The sequence below is a fragment of the Chionomys nivalis genome, chromosome 20, assembly GCF_950005125.1.
Source record: "Chionomys nivalis chromosome 20, mChiNiv1.1, whole genome shotgun sequence".
NCBI classification, from domain to species: domain Eukaryota; kingdom Metazoa; phylum Chordata; class Mammalia; order Rodentia; family Cricetidae; genus Chionomys; species Chionomys nivalis.
In genome coordinates, this window is record NC_080105.1 from 9,470,350 (window position 1) to 9,483,917 (window position 13,568).

Here is a 13,568-nt window from a genome sequence, read left to right on the forward strand (position 1 = left end):
AGCAGCCGCTATTACAGCAGGAGTGGTGATGGCTAGCCAGACACAAACGGCTGCCGCCATTAACGAGATTGTTACCAAAACTGCAGATGTGTTAGATACTCAGACCAAAATCAGCAAACACATGCTATCAGGCATAGTGGCTGCTAATCAGAGGATCGATTTCCTACAAACTCAGATTGATGAGTTAGCCAGCTTAGTTCAAGTTGGTTGCATAGCACATCAGAAACATGTTTTCATTACTTCTCTTGTTTTTAATAATTCCAGGAACGAGTCTGAACGAATTGGACGATACCTGGCAGGAAATTGGTCGCAAGAGACGGAACTGCTACTTCAAGAGCAGCTGTTCCAAATCACCATTTTGAATAGCACCCGCCTGCAGCCTCTCACTCTTGGGCAGTTTTTCGACTGGCTTTACTCTGCCTTTTCTTATTTCAAAGAGTGGGTGGGTATGGGATTGTTCAGTGCCCTGTGCTGCCTTGATGTGGTCATATGCTTATGGCTCCTTTGCCGATTTAGGACATGCCTGCGCAGGGACAAAGCAATTATGGTACAGGCTCTTGCTGCCCTCGAACAAGGAGTCTCCCCCCAGGTCTGGCTAAGCAGCCTTAAAGATGGTCTCTGAGCAAGATGCAGCCTCGGCACCTCCAGTCTTAGGACATTGCACGGAGATAGGTGCATCTTTGCTGATGGCCTCTGAGCAAGATGCAGCCTTGGCACCTCCAGCCTTAGGACATTGCATGGAGATAGGTGCATCTTTGCTGATGGCCTCTGAGCAAGATGCAGCCTTGGCACCTCCAGCCTTAGGGCATTGCACGGAGATAGGTGCATCTTTGCACCCATCTTCTCTGTCTCTTTCACCAGGTCTTACAGTCCTTGCACCTCGTTGACCTTGTTGTCCTAGCACTCGAGAGGATGTTGGACTAGGGTACTCTTGCACCCTTGATCGTGAGGAAAATCATGAAATTCCCCACTAGATCGGGTGTTCTGTTTTAAACCAAAAAAGGGGGAGATGTAGCGTGCCACGGCACTGTCGTGTTCTCAGGGTCTGGCACTAAGCCCGTTGTCGCCATTTGCTAGTTGTCCCTAGTTAGTAAACAACTTCTGCGCACACTCACCTCTGGCCCAAGAGTGGTTTGAATTCCACCTATCAATTGCTCACACGTCTTGCTCACGCGATCGCCTCAGTGTGGGCCGAGCCAATCAAGCAATGACACGTCATAGGCGGACCAGGCACTGTATATATTCCCCCGCACATGGTCGGGCTCGGGGTCTTTTCGCCTCCATCTTATCTTCAGTCTTCTGCGCTCCAATAAAGTACGTTCCAAGAAGAATCCTGTTGTGGTCGTCTTCTCTGCTGGCGGAGTTGTGCACTGCAATTAGATGCTGTCTCATGTAGTCTGGGCTGTAGTCAAGGAAAGCCATGAACCCCAGTCCCGGCATTACAGGCAGGGGCAGACTTCCCTTTGTGCAGTGCTGCGGACAGAACCCAGTGCTGGTGGGATGGGCAGGCAGAGGCAACTCTGAGGGCTTCAAGCACATGAGCTACTTATGAGCAACCATCCCACCCTTTTCTTCCTCTAAATGCAGTCCCAAAGCAGTCTGGGAGTCCTCTTCCCCAGCACACCTGGGAACACCTCTAACCTGAACGCTTCCCATCTCTGTCCTCCTCTGGGAAACTCAGCACCTACTCGGAAGGTGGTCTGGCCACAGGGACAAACGACAGATGGTATGATGTCACAACAGGGCAGTTTACTCATTAAGAGTGTGTATGTGCGCATTACTGTAGAGCCTGTAGCGTTCAGAAGAGGGCGACAGATCCTCCTCCTTGACATTACAGGTACTGGCTGTGGAGAGCAGGAACTGAACCCAGGTCCTCTGCAAGAACCGCTAAGCCATCTCTGCAGCCCATGACAAGACATTCTATGACATGCCTGCCACAGCTGCATGTTACATGCAAGTTTGGTCTGGGTCCTACAGGAAAGTCTGGCCTGGCTGTGGAGTCCCGGGCTTCTCCAGGACTCTGGCGGTGGCTGCCAGCATCGTCAGCTCCTCTGCCTGCTGGGCCTGCATCTGAGCAATCTGCTGCTCCAACTTCCGGCACTGTTCTTCCTGCTTCTGGTGGGCTCCTCTGAAGGCCAAGACCAGGGAGCTGCCAGGGGAGGGGAGATTCCTGGCTATGATTCACAGGCCTGTCTAAACTAAAGGCAGAGGCTGTGGGCTTGCTGCTGCCTTTCTGAGAAGAGGGGTTGCTTCTGAGACCCACCTGTGAGCCTTGCACAGCTCTCGGTTCAGCTCTGCACTTTGAGCACATCTGGTCTGGCCCTTCTGAGCCACCTGTTCCAGCTGCTGCCGCAGGGATCCCAGCTGTGCCCGAAGGCCTGCTGTCCTGCAAGGGTGATAGAGACTACCCCAGTCACTCCCAACCCTCTCGCTCTCCTCCCGACACGGCCGCTTACCCCTGACACACACCTGGCGAGGGATGCCGACAGTTCCTGGGATAAGGTCTCAGAATCCCATGCTCTGCCCATCTGGCCACCGGGGAGGGCAGGAGGGCCCTAAGGGAAGTGGAGAGGAGAGAAGAGACAATGTGTATGCTGTGTTTAGCCCAGGCTGGACATCGAAGGCGCCCTGCTCCCAGTCAGGGCTTTGTTTTGTTCTCTTTAAGTCAGTGTTTCTCTGTGTTGCCCTGGCTGTCCTAGAACTGGATTTGCAGACCAGGCTGGCCTTGAACTCATGGAGACCCGCCTGCCTCTGCCTCCCAAAGGCTAGGATTAAAGGCGTGCACCACCACACCTGGCCAGATTGATTTTTATTATTACACTATTTACTGTATTTATTTACTAATGTTGTATGTGCATGCATACATGTGCCACAGTGTGCATGTGGCGGTCAGAAGACAACTCGTGGGTAGCATCCTCTACCCACTGTGTGGGCCCAAGTGAAGAGGATGGGACACATGTGCCAGCATCTCCATGAGGTCTGGGGCTCCCCCTTGCGAGGATGACTCAGGATGTTTTCCTTTCCTTTGGATACTGTCAGAACCTCACTGCACTTTAAGAACCTAAGTGAAGCAGATTCCTCACCAAGGGCTAAAGCTCCTTGGACCACCCCCCTCCTCCCTTCAGGGAGCTTGCCTGCCCTGGGATTTTCCTTTCAAATTCTAATAAATTGAGTTTCTTTTAGCTACATTCTTAAATTACTTTTTAATGGAGCTAAGAACACACAAAGGGACCTGATTCCCAGCTCTGCTGAGGCACCCCAAGATTTTCAGTAGTCCCTCTCTCCTGATTTCTAATTATTTGTTGTTATTTAAAAAGTTTCATTGATTTTCATTTTCTGTGTATGGGTGTTTACAAGCCTATGTCTGTGTAGCATGTACCCAAAGTCCAGAACAGGTTGGACACTCTGGATCTAAAGTTACAGACGGTTGTGAACACCGTGTGAGTGCTGAACTCCAGCCTGGGTCCTCTGCAAAAGCAGCCCTAGCTCTTAACTACTGAGCCACCGCTCCATCTGCTCCCCCGCCCCCATTTTTAATACTTAGACCTGCACCCCTGGGAACTGACCTGGGGTCGGCAGCAAGTGCCTTTACCGCTTGTTCTTTGGGCAGAAGGATGCTCAGAGGCGCCCAGTCGGTGGGCACAGTACCTGGTAGTGTTGCTGTTCAACCTCCTGGTCGTCCTCCTCTTTGCTGCTCGGGTCCTCGCTGCTGCCTCCTCTGCTGCCTTCTCCAGCCAGGTGAGTCCACTCCCAGCGAAGCTGCTGCAGTTGCAGAAGGTGGGCGGGGCCCTGGGCCCTCAGCGCTGACTCCCGCAGCTCCAGCCCGCACTTTTCTCGCCTGGACAGCTGCAGCCACAGCACCAAGTCCACCAGACTGTCCTGCAGGGGCCAAGAGTCAGGAGTCAGAGAGCAAAGAGGTTTTCATTTGTGCTAGGCAAGTGCTGTACTACGGAGCCACCCTGCCCCCAGCCCCAGGAACTCATTGCCCTGGGAAGAGGATGTTGGGAACACCTCTTGCAGTGGCTGATCTTGGTTGTCAACTTGATGGGATCTAAAATCACCCCAACCCTGAGGACACACCTGTGAAGAAGTATCTAAGTTAGAGTAGTGGGTGGAGGTGGGGTCCTGGGCTGCATGCATTTCTCTCGCCTCCTAAGTGCAGATGCAAGCAATGTGACCAGCTGCCTCAGGCTCTCGCAGTCACAACTTAATGATGGACTGCACCCTGTCACTGCCAGCCACGCTGAACAGACCTTCTGCTGGAATTGTTCCTGCCAGGGATTTCATCATAGCAACATAAAGGTAACTTACAGAATCTTTTTTTTGTTGGTGGTGGTTTTTTTTGTTTGTTTTTTGAGACAGGGTTTCTCTGTAGCTTTGGAGCCTGTCCTGGAACTAGCTCTTGTAGACCAGGCTGGCCTCGAACTCCCAGAGATCCGCCTGCCTCTGCCTCCCGACTGCTGGGATTAAAGGCGTGCACCACCACTGCCTGGCAACTTACAGAATCTTAAGGAAAACCTAATCAGGAGGAGAAACTCCTATGCATCCCTCAAAACCTCAACTCCAGTGCTTGGGAGGCAGAGGGAGAAGGATCTCTGTGAGTTTGAGGCCAGCCTTGTCTATAGAGTGAGTTCCAGGACAGGATCAAAGGCTAGAGAAAAACCCTGTCTTGGAAAAAATAAACAAACAAACAAACAAACAAAAACCTCCTCAACTCTAATTCTTCATATAAGAAGCCAACTGCTTATTGCTGTGGGATAATGCTTTTGTACACTGTAAAGATCTGTCACTCATATTGGTTTAATAGAACGCTGATTGACCAGTAGCCAGGCAGGAAGTAGAGGCAGGGCAGACTCAGAGGAAGTAAGATGAGAATGCCTCACTGATAAAAGGTACCAAGCCACGTGTCTAAACATAGACAGGAATTATGGGTTAATTTAAATTGTAAGAGCTAGTTCATAATTAACTTTAGCTAAAGGCCAAACAGTTTATAATAATATAAGCCTCCGTGTTTCTTTGGGACTGAGTGAATACAGGACCAGGTGGGACAGCCATCCAAGGGAAACACTGCTTGCCTCTGTTCTCCACTGACATCATCAAGAGTGTGTTGTGACATTGTCAACACATTCCTACCCGAGTAGCCACCAGGTCCTGCTGGATCTGAGACTTCTCTATCCGAGGTAGGGCTGGGCCAGGTTGTATTTCCACAATGGCCTGCACTGTTGCTTCTGCGTGGGGCATAGTGGGCCAGGGTGTGGTGTCAGGGCTGAGTGCCGGGGGGATCTTCACCAGAGCCCAGTGTTCCCGGAGATGCTGGATATAGCCATGGAGCTGAGCAGCCAGTTCCTGTGGTGTAGGCTTGTACACACTGCTGCCCTCAGGGCTACAGGAGACAGGACGGATATTGTGCTACATAACTGTCCCCATGGGGCAGTCTTCCAGCAGATAATATGGCAGCTGCTGGGGCTCAGTCCACAGAGAGCTTGCCCAGCATGCATGTGGCTCCATCCCGGCTCTCAGGAGGTGGAGGCAGGAGGGTCAGATACATAGCAAGGTGGTGGAACCTAGATGGTAGGAAGACCACCAGGGGAGTTTGTATGTAATTATGTGGTATGCACAGTCCGTACTGGACACTGAGGCTGCACGGACAGCTGAGACGCTCTCTGCAGTGAGTTCACAGGTACCGCGACAGACGGCAGAATAAAGGGCATTGCTCACCCTGCCAGGCCCCCACAGGGCTTTACAGTGCCTCCTTGATTTAGGGCTACACCATGCCTGGGCAATTCCTGCTCTCTGCTTCCTGTTGCCATGATGGATTGACACTTCTGAAGTCAAAATCCAAAATTTAATAATTTTTCTTTTCACTGATTTTTCCCTCCAGCTTTAGAGGTTGAAACCAGGGTCTATGCATCTATGTGAGACTATGTGGTGATTTGCTTGTATGTTTGGTGTTGTATTTATTTATTTGAGACAGAATCTCACTGTGTAGACCAGTATGGCCTAGAACTTGCTATGTAGACCAGGCTGACCTTGAGCTCCTCAAACTCTGCCTCCTGAGTGCTGGGATCAAAGGTTTGTGTCGCCACACTTGGTGTCACTGAATGGCCTATTCCAGTCAGGCCCCATGACAGGGACATTACATCCCCATATGCAGCAGGCTCTGGGACATGCACCCCATAGTTCAGCGTAGCTCTTGTGCTTCCTGAGGGTACCTGGGCCAAGGTATCTCTCCATCCACAGCAGCTTCCTTCTCCACCAGCAGCCTAGATGCCTCTGTCTCTGCAGCCTGCAGGTCATTCTTGGTGGCTCCAGCTCCAGCAGTCCTCAGAGTGAGCAGCACTCCATTTGCCTCCTCACAATCCTCGCTGTGGGACAGGATCTGAGTGTTTCAGCACTCAGTCCCAGCCCAGCAAGAGGTAGGCAGAGCTCTATGGATTCAAAGCCAGCCTGGGCCACATAGCAAGTTCCAGGCCAACCAGGTCAACTATACAGTGAGACCCCATCTCAAATAAAAATACCACAAACCACTAAAAGACAGCCCCCACCCTACATACTTTATGGGTCAGAACAAGACCTCATGGTAAGGCCCTGTGCCTTCTGAAGGCCCTATGTCCCTCTTTACATAGGCTCATCTTGGGATGCAGCCCCGCCCCACTCCCAGCCACCACCGTCATTGGCAGTAGGCACAGACCTGTATTGCAGGGCCAGGCACAGGGCTGTGGTCTCAGCCTCCCGCTGGCCCAGCTGCATACTAAGGCTCTCACAGCAGCCCTTGTGACCCTGGAGCACAGCCAGCAGGAGGCGGTTGAAGCACTTCAACTTCTCAATGCTTCTGCCTCCAAAGAAGAGCAACAGTGAAGATGAGTGAGACCCCAATCAGCCAGAGCCCAGTTTCCTCCCCTCCATCTCTCTCACAACCCAGGGGCAGGAGGCATGGTGTCCTTAAAAGCTCAGCAGCTGTGACTCAAGTCACTCACCCTTGGAGCTGTCCTATCTGGTCTTCCATGAGGTGCATCTCAGGGGCTGAAGGCTGTGTGGAAAGGCACCCAAAGATGTGGGTGCTGGAGTCACTCCGGAGGCATTGGAGAAGAGGGTGAGCCAAGGGGGAGTCCTGCCAGGAGGACATGACTTGATTTACTCATCATCCTCTGTTTTGGCAGGGCTGGGGGTAGAACCAGGGCCTTGGAACCTGCTATATACCTGCTGCATCACTGAGACACAACTTCAGCTTTGGTTTGTGTCTTACATGTATGTTAGTGCACACATGTGGGATGTATGCATGTGTGTTACATGATACATGAATCAATGTCCAAGGACAACTGTGGAAGCCAGTTCTCTGTTTCTACTCAGGGAGTTCCAGGAATTGAATCCAGCTCATCAGACTTGGCAGCAGGTACTCTTTCCAGCTGAGCTATCTCACCAATGCTTATTGTTTTATCTGGAGACAGGGTCTCTCTACAGTTATTGGTCATGATCCTTTTGTCTCAGGCCCCTAAGTAGAAAATTAGTGATTTAAGCTTCTTCTTTTTTACTTTAATTTTAAGTGTATGGATGTTTGTCTGCAAGTCTGTCTGTCTACCATGTGCCTGTGGAGCTCTGAAGAGGGTATCAGATCCCTGGAACTAGAGTTACAGATCTTTGTGAGATGTGGGTGCTGGGCACTGGACCTGGTTCTCTGTGAAAGCAACTAGCACCCCTATCCAATGAATCATCTCTCCAGGCCCTGTTTAGGATTTTTCAGATACTATGTGTTGTATTAACAGTTTTCTCTGAGATAGAAACATTCTAAACTCCTTAAGCAGGGAAGTAAACAACTCCAAACAGCTTCAGGAAGTCCCTGAAACAGAAGATTCACTAGGATCCTCCCTGTTGGGGTAAGAAAAGTTCTTCTGAGACCAGCTGATTATAGTTTCAATGATGACTAGAGATCAGGCCAGATGCCAGAAAAGGTTTAGACCAGAGTCACTTGGATGGGACACTCTCCAATGTGCTGAGCTGCCTTCAGGCTGTGAATTGCACTCCAGGCTCTCAGCTTTGTGAGCTGTCAGCCATGCTGGTGTGGGCTTTGGTGATGCAGCTGTCTTTGAGTCATTTCTGCTCATGTATGTAACCCCTCACTCATGATCCTATATGTAAACTCATTGGTGGACTAAGTTGGACTTTGGTGGTGTCTGTACTCTCGTGTGTCATGGCTCCCTACCTGGGATGAGCTGATGTGTACAGTATCTCCCCAGGAAAAGTTTTGTCACACACCACTAGGGAAGCCATAAAGTGCACATTGAAACTTACCTGACACTGGAAAAGCAGAGGACATTACCACCTAGACTCTGAAGACTTCAAAGACTTCAGACTCACCTGAGGTGCCCAGGGCTGCCCTTCTGCCCCAGAACTGCTGGAGTTGCTGCTGTTTGTACACCCTGCTCTGAGGAGGGGGGTGGGCAGGGAAGCCTCCAGCTGCATCAGGGAATCCTCCAGTTCCTGCAACTGCCAGTGTTGGAGGATCAGACTGTGGCTTCACCTACAGACAGTTCTGTCAGCAGCAGGAACCCAGCCAAGCCCTGTCCATATGACGTGAGACAGGTCCCCAACTGCCACTCAACACTTACCCCCCCCCAACCTGGGGACTGCAGCTACTAGCAGGGGGTGGGGGAGGGAGGGACAGCTCCACTTTTTTTTAGGATTTATTTATTTTTATTATTTTATGTACATCAGTGTTTTGCCTGCATGCATGTCTGTGTGAGGGTTTTGGGTTGCTGGGAAGTGGAGTTACAGGCAGTTTTGAGCTGTCAAGTGGGTTCTGGGACCTGAACGTGGATCCTCTGGAAAAGCAGCCACTGCTCTTTTTTCCTTTCTAAATTTTTAAGAGACTCAGTGTTTCTCTGTGTTGTCTTGATCTCCCCAACTCAAGCCACTCTTCTGCCTCAGTCTCCCATGTAGCTGGAATTTCTCTCTCTCTCTCTCTCTCTCTCTCTCTCTCTCTCTCTCTCTCTCTCTCTCCTTTCTTTTCTTCTTTCTTTCTTTCTTTCTTTTTTATTTTTTGCTTCTTTGTTTTTTCGAGACAGGGTTTCTCTGTAGCTTTGGAGCCTGTCCTGGAACTAGTTCTTGAAGGCCAGGTTGGCCTCGAACTCACAGAGATCCGCCTGCCTCTGCCTCCCCATTGCTGGGATTAAAGTCGTGCACCTTGTGTGCAGCTGGAATTTCAACTGTGCACTGTGGAAGGAGAATTTCATTTCTGTGTGGGTAAGAGGAGTCTCAGCAAACTAAGAGTGGAGGAGTCTAGGCAGGGCTTTGTGCCTGTCCAGCCTGTTTTCCTTCTCTTTTGAGACAATGTTTACTTATCTTGTCCAAGCTACTGTTAAATTGTGATTCTCCTGTCTCAGCCTCTGAAGTTCTTAGCATTGCAGGCTTGTTCCACTATAGATGGGTTTGACATTTCCCATCATCTTCCCCTTTCAGGTCCCCTTCCCCACTTCTCTGCTGTCACCCCACCCCCACCATCAGGGGCGTGGTCTACCACCAGACTGTTCCTCCCACAGTCAGCAGATGGCGCAACGAAGCACTGCAGCGGGTCCAGTTCCCCTCGGGACGCAGAACCCTCTGTGGTCCCACCACACACAAAGCACAGCGGTAAATCCTGCTCCACCGCCACATCCTGAATACTGTGGTGGTCCCCCACTTGCCGCCATCTCCCCGACTCTATCCCAGCCACAGTGACCTCAGGATCTGCTGGTTCTGTCACTGTGACATCAGCTACAGTCATTTGGGAAGAGGAAACTAAAAGTTGAGAAAACGTTTCCCTCAGATAGACCTGCGGACATTTCCTTGATGACTAAGGTGGGAGAGCCTAGCTCACTGTGGGTGGGGCCATACCTGGGCTGGTGGTCCTGGATTCTATAAGAAAGCAGGCTGAGCAAGCCAGGAAGCAGCACCCTCCATGGCCTCTGCATCAGCTCCTGCCTCCAGCTCCCTGCCTTGAGCTCCCATTCCAGCTTCCCTCAGAGTTTTAAGATGAGAACAATAACAACAACAAACTTCTTCCTCCCTAGTTGCTTTTAGTTGTGGTGTTTTATCACAAATAGAAACACTAAAACAGGATTATTCGGTGGTGTGTGTGTGTGTGTGTGTGTGTGCAGTACCCAAGGCCTCATACTCTTCAGGCAAGGCCTCTATTGCCAAGGTACTCAGAACCTTAAAAAGAAAAAAAAAAACAAGCAGGCTGGCCTTCAACTCAATCTACATTGGAGAATTTGACCTTGGTTATGGCTGAGCAGTCTTTCACTTGAGATTGTCTCTCCTCAGCTTCTAGAGCGCTGAGATCTTGGGGTGCACCCTACCTGGCTTCCTTCTGACCTTCAGTCTGGGCCTCGAGACCCCTCTTTTACTTTGCTGTCTTCCTTGGTCCCTTCTCTGGCATGGTTTTCATCACTCCACATCGGTTTGTTGACTGAACAAGTGTGTTTGGGAGGCAGGATCTGCCTGTCCCCAGTCAAATGCTCACCAGTCTCTGCAGGGTCTCCTTCTCTGCCTGGGCATCCTTCAGGGAAGATTGAGCACAAACCAACTCCTCCTCCCGGCTTCCCAGGGCCAGCTGCAGCCAGGTGTTCCTCTCTATGAGGCGAGCTGCCTCCTGCTGTCCAGACCCAGCATCTTCCTGACCACCAAAGGACCCAGGTGTCCCCTGGCCACTGTCTTCTCCTTCCGCTGGCCTTGCAAAGCTTAGGGAGTAGTGGCGCCAGGCGGCCACGGTGGCCTTAAGGGAGCTCAGCCTGCTCTGCAGGGTCTGGAACAAGCTGGCTACTGACATCTCAGCAGGGCCAGTATCCGGGGTGGCTGCCTGCGGGCTCTGGGGGCTTTCCACCTCAGCCTTGCATCCTTCTTCTGGCTTCAAGGCTAGGGCCCCATGGGATCCCACACAATAATCATCCTCAGGCCTGTGAAGACAACCGGGACCCCAACCACCTGAGGCTCAGCAGGGGCTTTGGGGCTAGATCTCAGAGTCCCTGGGAAGGGTGAGCAGGCAGTGAGCTGCGTGGCTGAGGAGGAAAGGGAAGGGAAGGGAGAGGATGGAGGAGAGGAGGCAAGAGGAAGCTAAGGCAGATGTGTGGGGGGCGGCAGCTTTGTGAGGGGCACCTGCTGGAATAGAAGCACTAAATTCATGCTACCGGCTCCCGGGTCTCTGCAGGTCAGGACTAAGGAGTTCCGGAAGCAGCTCGAGTTTGGCCTCGAATCTCCCACTGGTGGTCTCTGCCTCCTCTGAACTCTCAGCCACTGGGTCCAGCTCCCCCTGCAAATGACACCCCATCCTGCATGCTCTCAGCCACTGGGTCCAGCTCCCCCTGCAAATGACACCCCATCCCGAAGGCTCTCAGCTGTCAGGTCCAGCTCCCCCTGCAAATGACACTCCATCCCGAAGGCTCTCAGCCCTCAGGTCCAGCTCCCCCTGAGAATGACACCCCATCCTGCAGGCTCTCAGCCACTGGGTCCAGCTCTCCCTATAAATGACACCCCATTCTGCAGGCTCTGTGCTGTCAGGTCCAACTCCCCCTAAGAATGACTGCTCGCCACCACTGTAGGTTCTGAGTGAAGCAGGCTCACTCCTGGGCTCCGGGATCCATGGAATTGGGCACAGCAGGAAGAGGAGCACACTTGCGGGTGGAGGATGCCTCCCTTTGGCGACTTCTGGGCCGTGTGGCCCGGGCACTCATGGCTTCTTCCACCCCGATCACGGCCTGCTCTCAGATTCCCTTTGTCGGCCTGGATCCTTGGTTTCCCCCCCGTAGGAGTTTTGGGTCAACTGCATCGATTGAACACATTTGAATATTTGACTGCCTCACCTGATGGCACCCACTCTTGTCCATTTGCCCCAACCTCTCGCCCTCTTCTCTACCTGACAATCCTTTTCTCTCAGCTGCCTGACGGCATTGCTCTTATCTATGGAGGCATGGGATAGGGATCCCAAGAATCTGTTTTCTTCCCAGGACTCTCCTAGCACCAAACTCCCTCTCGTGTGTGTGTGTGTGTGTGTGTGTGTGTGTGTGTCCACCCTCTACTCTGCTCCAGGGCATCCTGGGAAAGGCCTGAGCCCCTGGGTGCATCTCAGGTCACCCTGGCTACTGAGGCTGCACTGGCCAAGGCTGGTCTGGTACGGGCTGAGAAACAGGAATGCCCCTGCCCTGGTCACGTGGACAGTTATTGTCTTGTTTCCTTCTCCAGGATGTCAGCTTCCTACAGAACGGGGACAGGGTGGGGTAGGGGATTCTTGTCCCACTCCAAGATAACAGCTACCCCCGTATTCCAAACCTTTGGTCCCTCCATTTCCTCAGGTTTTCTGTGTTCCCATGTTCAGCGGGGCTTACTCCACTGTAATATCTTTTTATTATTATTATTTTTATTTATTTTATTTTATTTTTGGTTTTTTGAGATAGGGTTTCTCTGTGGTTTTGTAGCCTGTCCTGGAACTAGCTCTTGTAGACCAGGCTGGTCTCGAACTCACAGAGATCCGCCTGCTGCCTCTGCCTCCCGAGTGCTGGGATTAAAGGCGTGCGCCACCACCGCCCTGCTTATTATTATTTTTATGTGTTTCTAAAACAAAAACCCTGTAGGAGTGGGCTCCAGCATTGAAATAAAATTATGTCTTTTATTCCTTTGCTTTTTTTTCATTTGTGTTTGTGGTGGGTAAGCTGCATGCTCTTCTCCTTCCACCATGCAGGTCCCCGGGATAGAGTCAGGTCTTCAGGTTTGGGGTGTCTGCCTCTGTTCACCACGCTACAATGTTTCTCTTCAACAAGAAGGTCCGCTCTTCCCACAGAGCCCTACTTGTCTGCCTCAGAAGGCTCCGGTGGGACATTGAGCCTGTCCACAGTGTGTCTGCTGGCTTTTCTTTTTACTTTTTGTTTCCATTTTGGTTTTTAGAAGAGTCTCGTATAGTGAGCGATAACTTGAGCTCCCGATCTTCATCTTCTGACCTCTGGGGTGCTGGAATGACAGGTGTGCACTATCAACCCCCATCGCGATAGTATTGGATGAGTGTCAACATATGTAAAATAAGAACAAAAATACAATGTATCTTATAACCCGGGTTCCACCTGAACAAAACCTATATTACTTAGTGGTTAACATTATCAAGGGTCTCATTTATGTACAGGGCAGCAGGCTAAGCTATATAACCACAGAATCTCTTGAATTCCTTTATAATTGCAAGTAGCAGACAGTATTGCTTCTAAATTTGAAACAAGGAAATCCAGTTTCTCAAGTAGCTTAGTTAAGGTGTCCGAGCCATAGAAACTTGTAGGTGGTAAAGCTGAGAGGCACACAGAGCCTATCTAGGGCATATCTTCATGGAGCATGCTTTTAAAAGCAAAACAATCCCAAAGAAAGAAAAGCTTTAAACTGAGAAAGAGGTTTTGCCGGTTGTGGTGGCGCACGCTGGTAGGATTTGCAGTTTTATCTTTCTTTTTTTTTTCTTTTTATTGTTTATTTATTTATTAAAGATTTCTGCCTTCTCCCTGCCACCACCTCCCATTTCCCTCCCCCTCCCCCATGAAGTCCCCCACCCTCATCATCCCTAA

General features: G+C 51.0%; 1 pseudogene; it reads right to left on the reverse strand.

The window, feature by feature from the left end:
• Positions 1-1,765: 1,765 nt before the first annotated feature.
• LOC130862930 (harmonin-binding protein USHBP1-like) lies at positions 1,766-11,705 on the reverse strand (annotated as a pseudogene).
• Between the last annotated feature and the right edge of the window lie 1,863 nt (positions 11,706-13,568).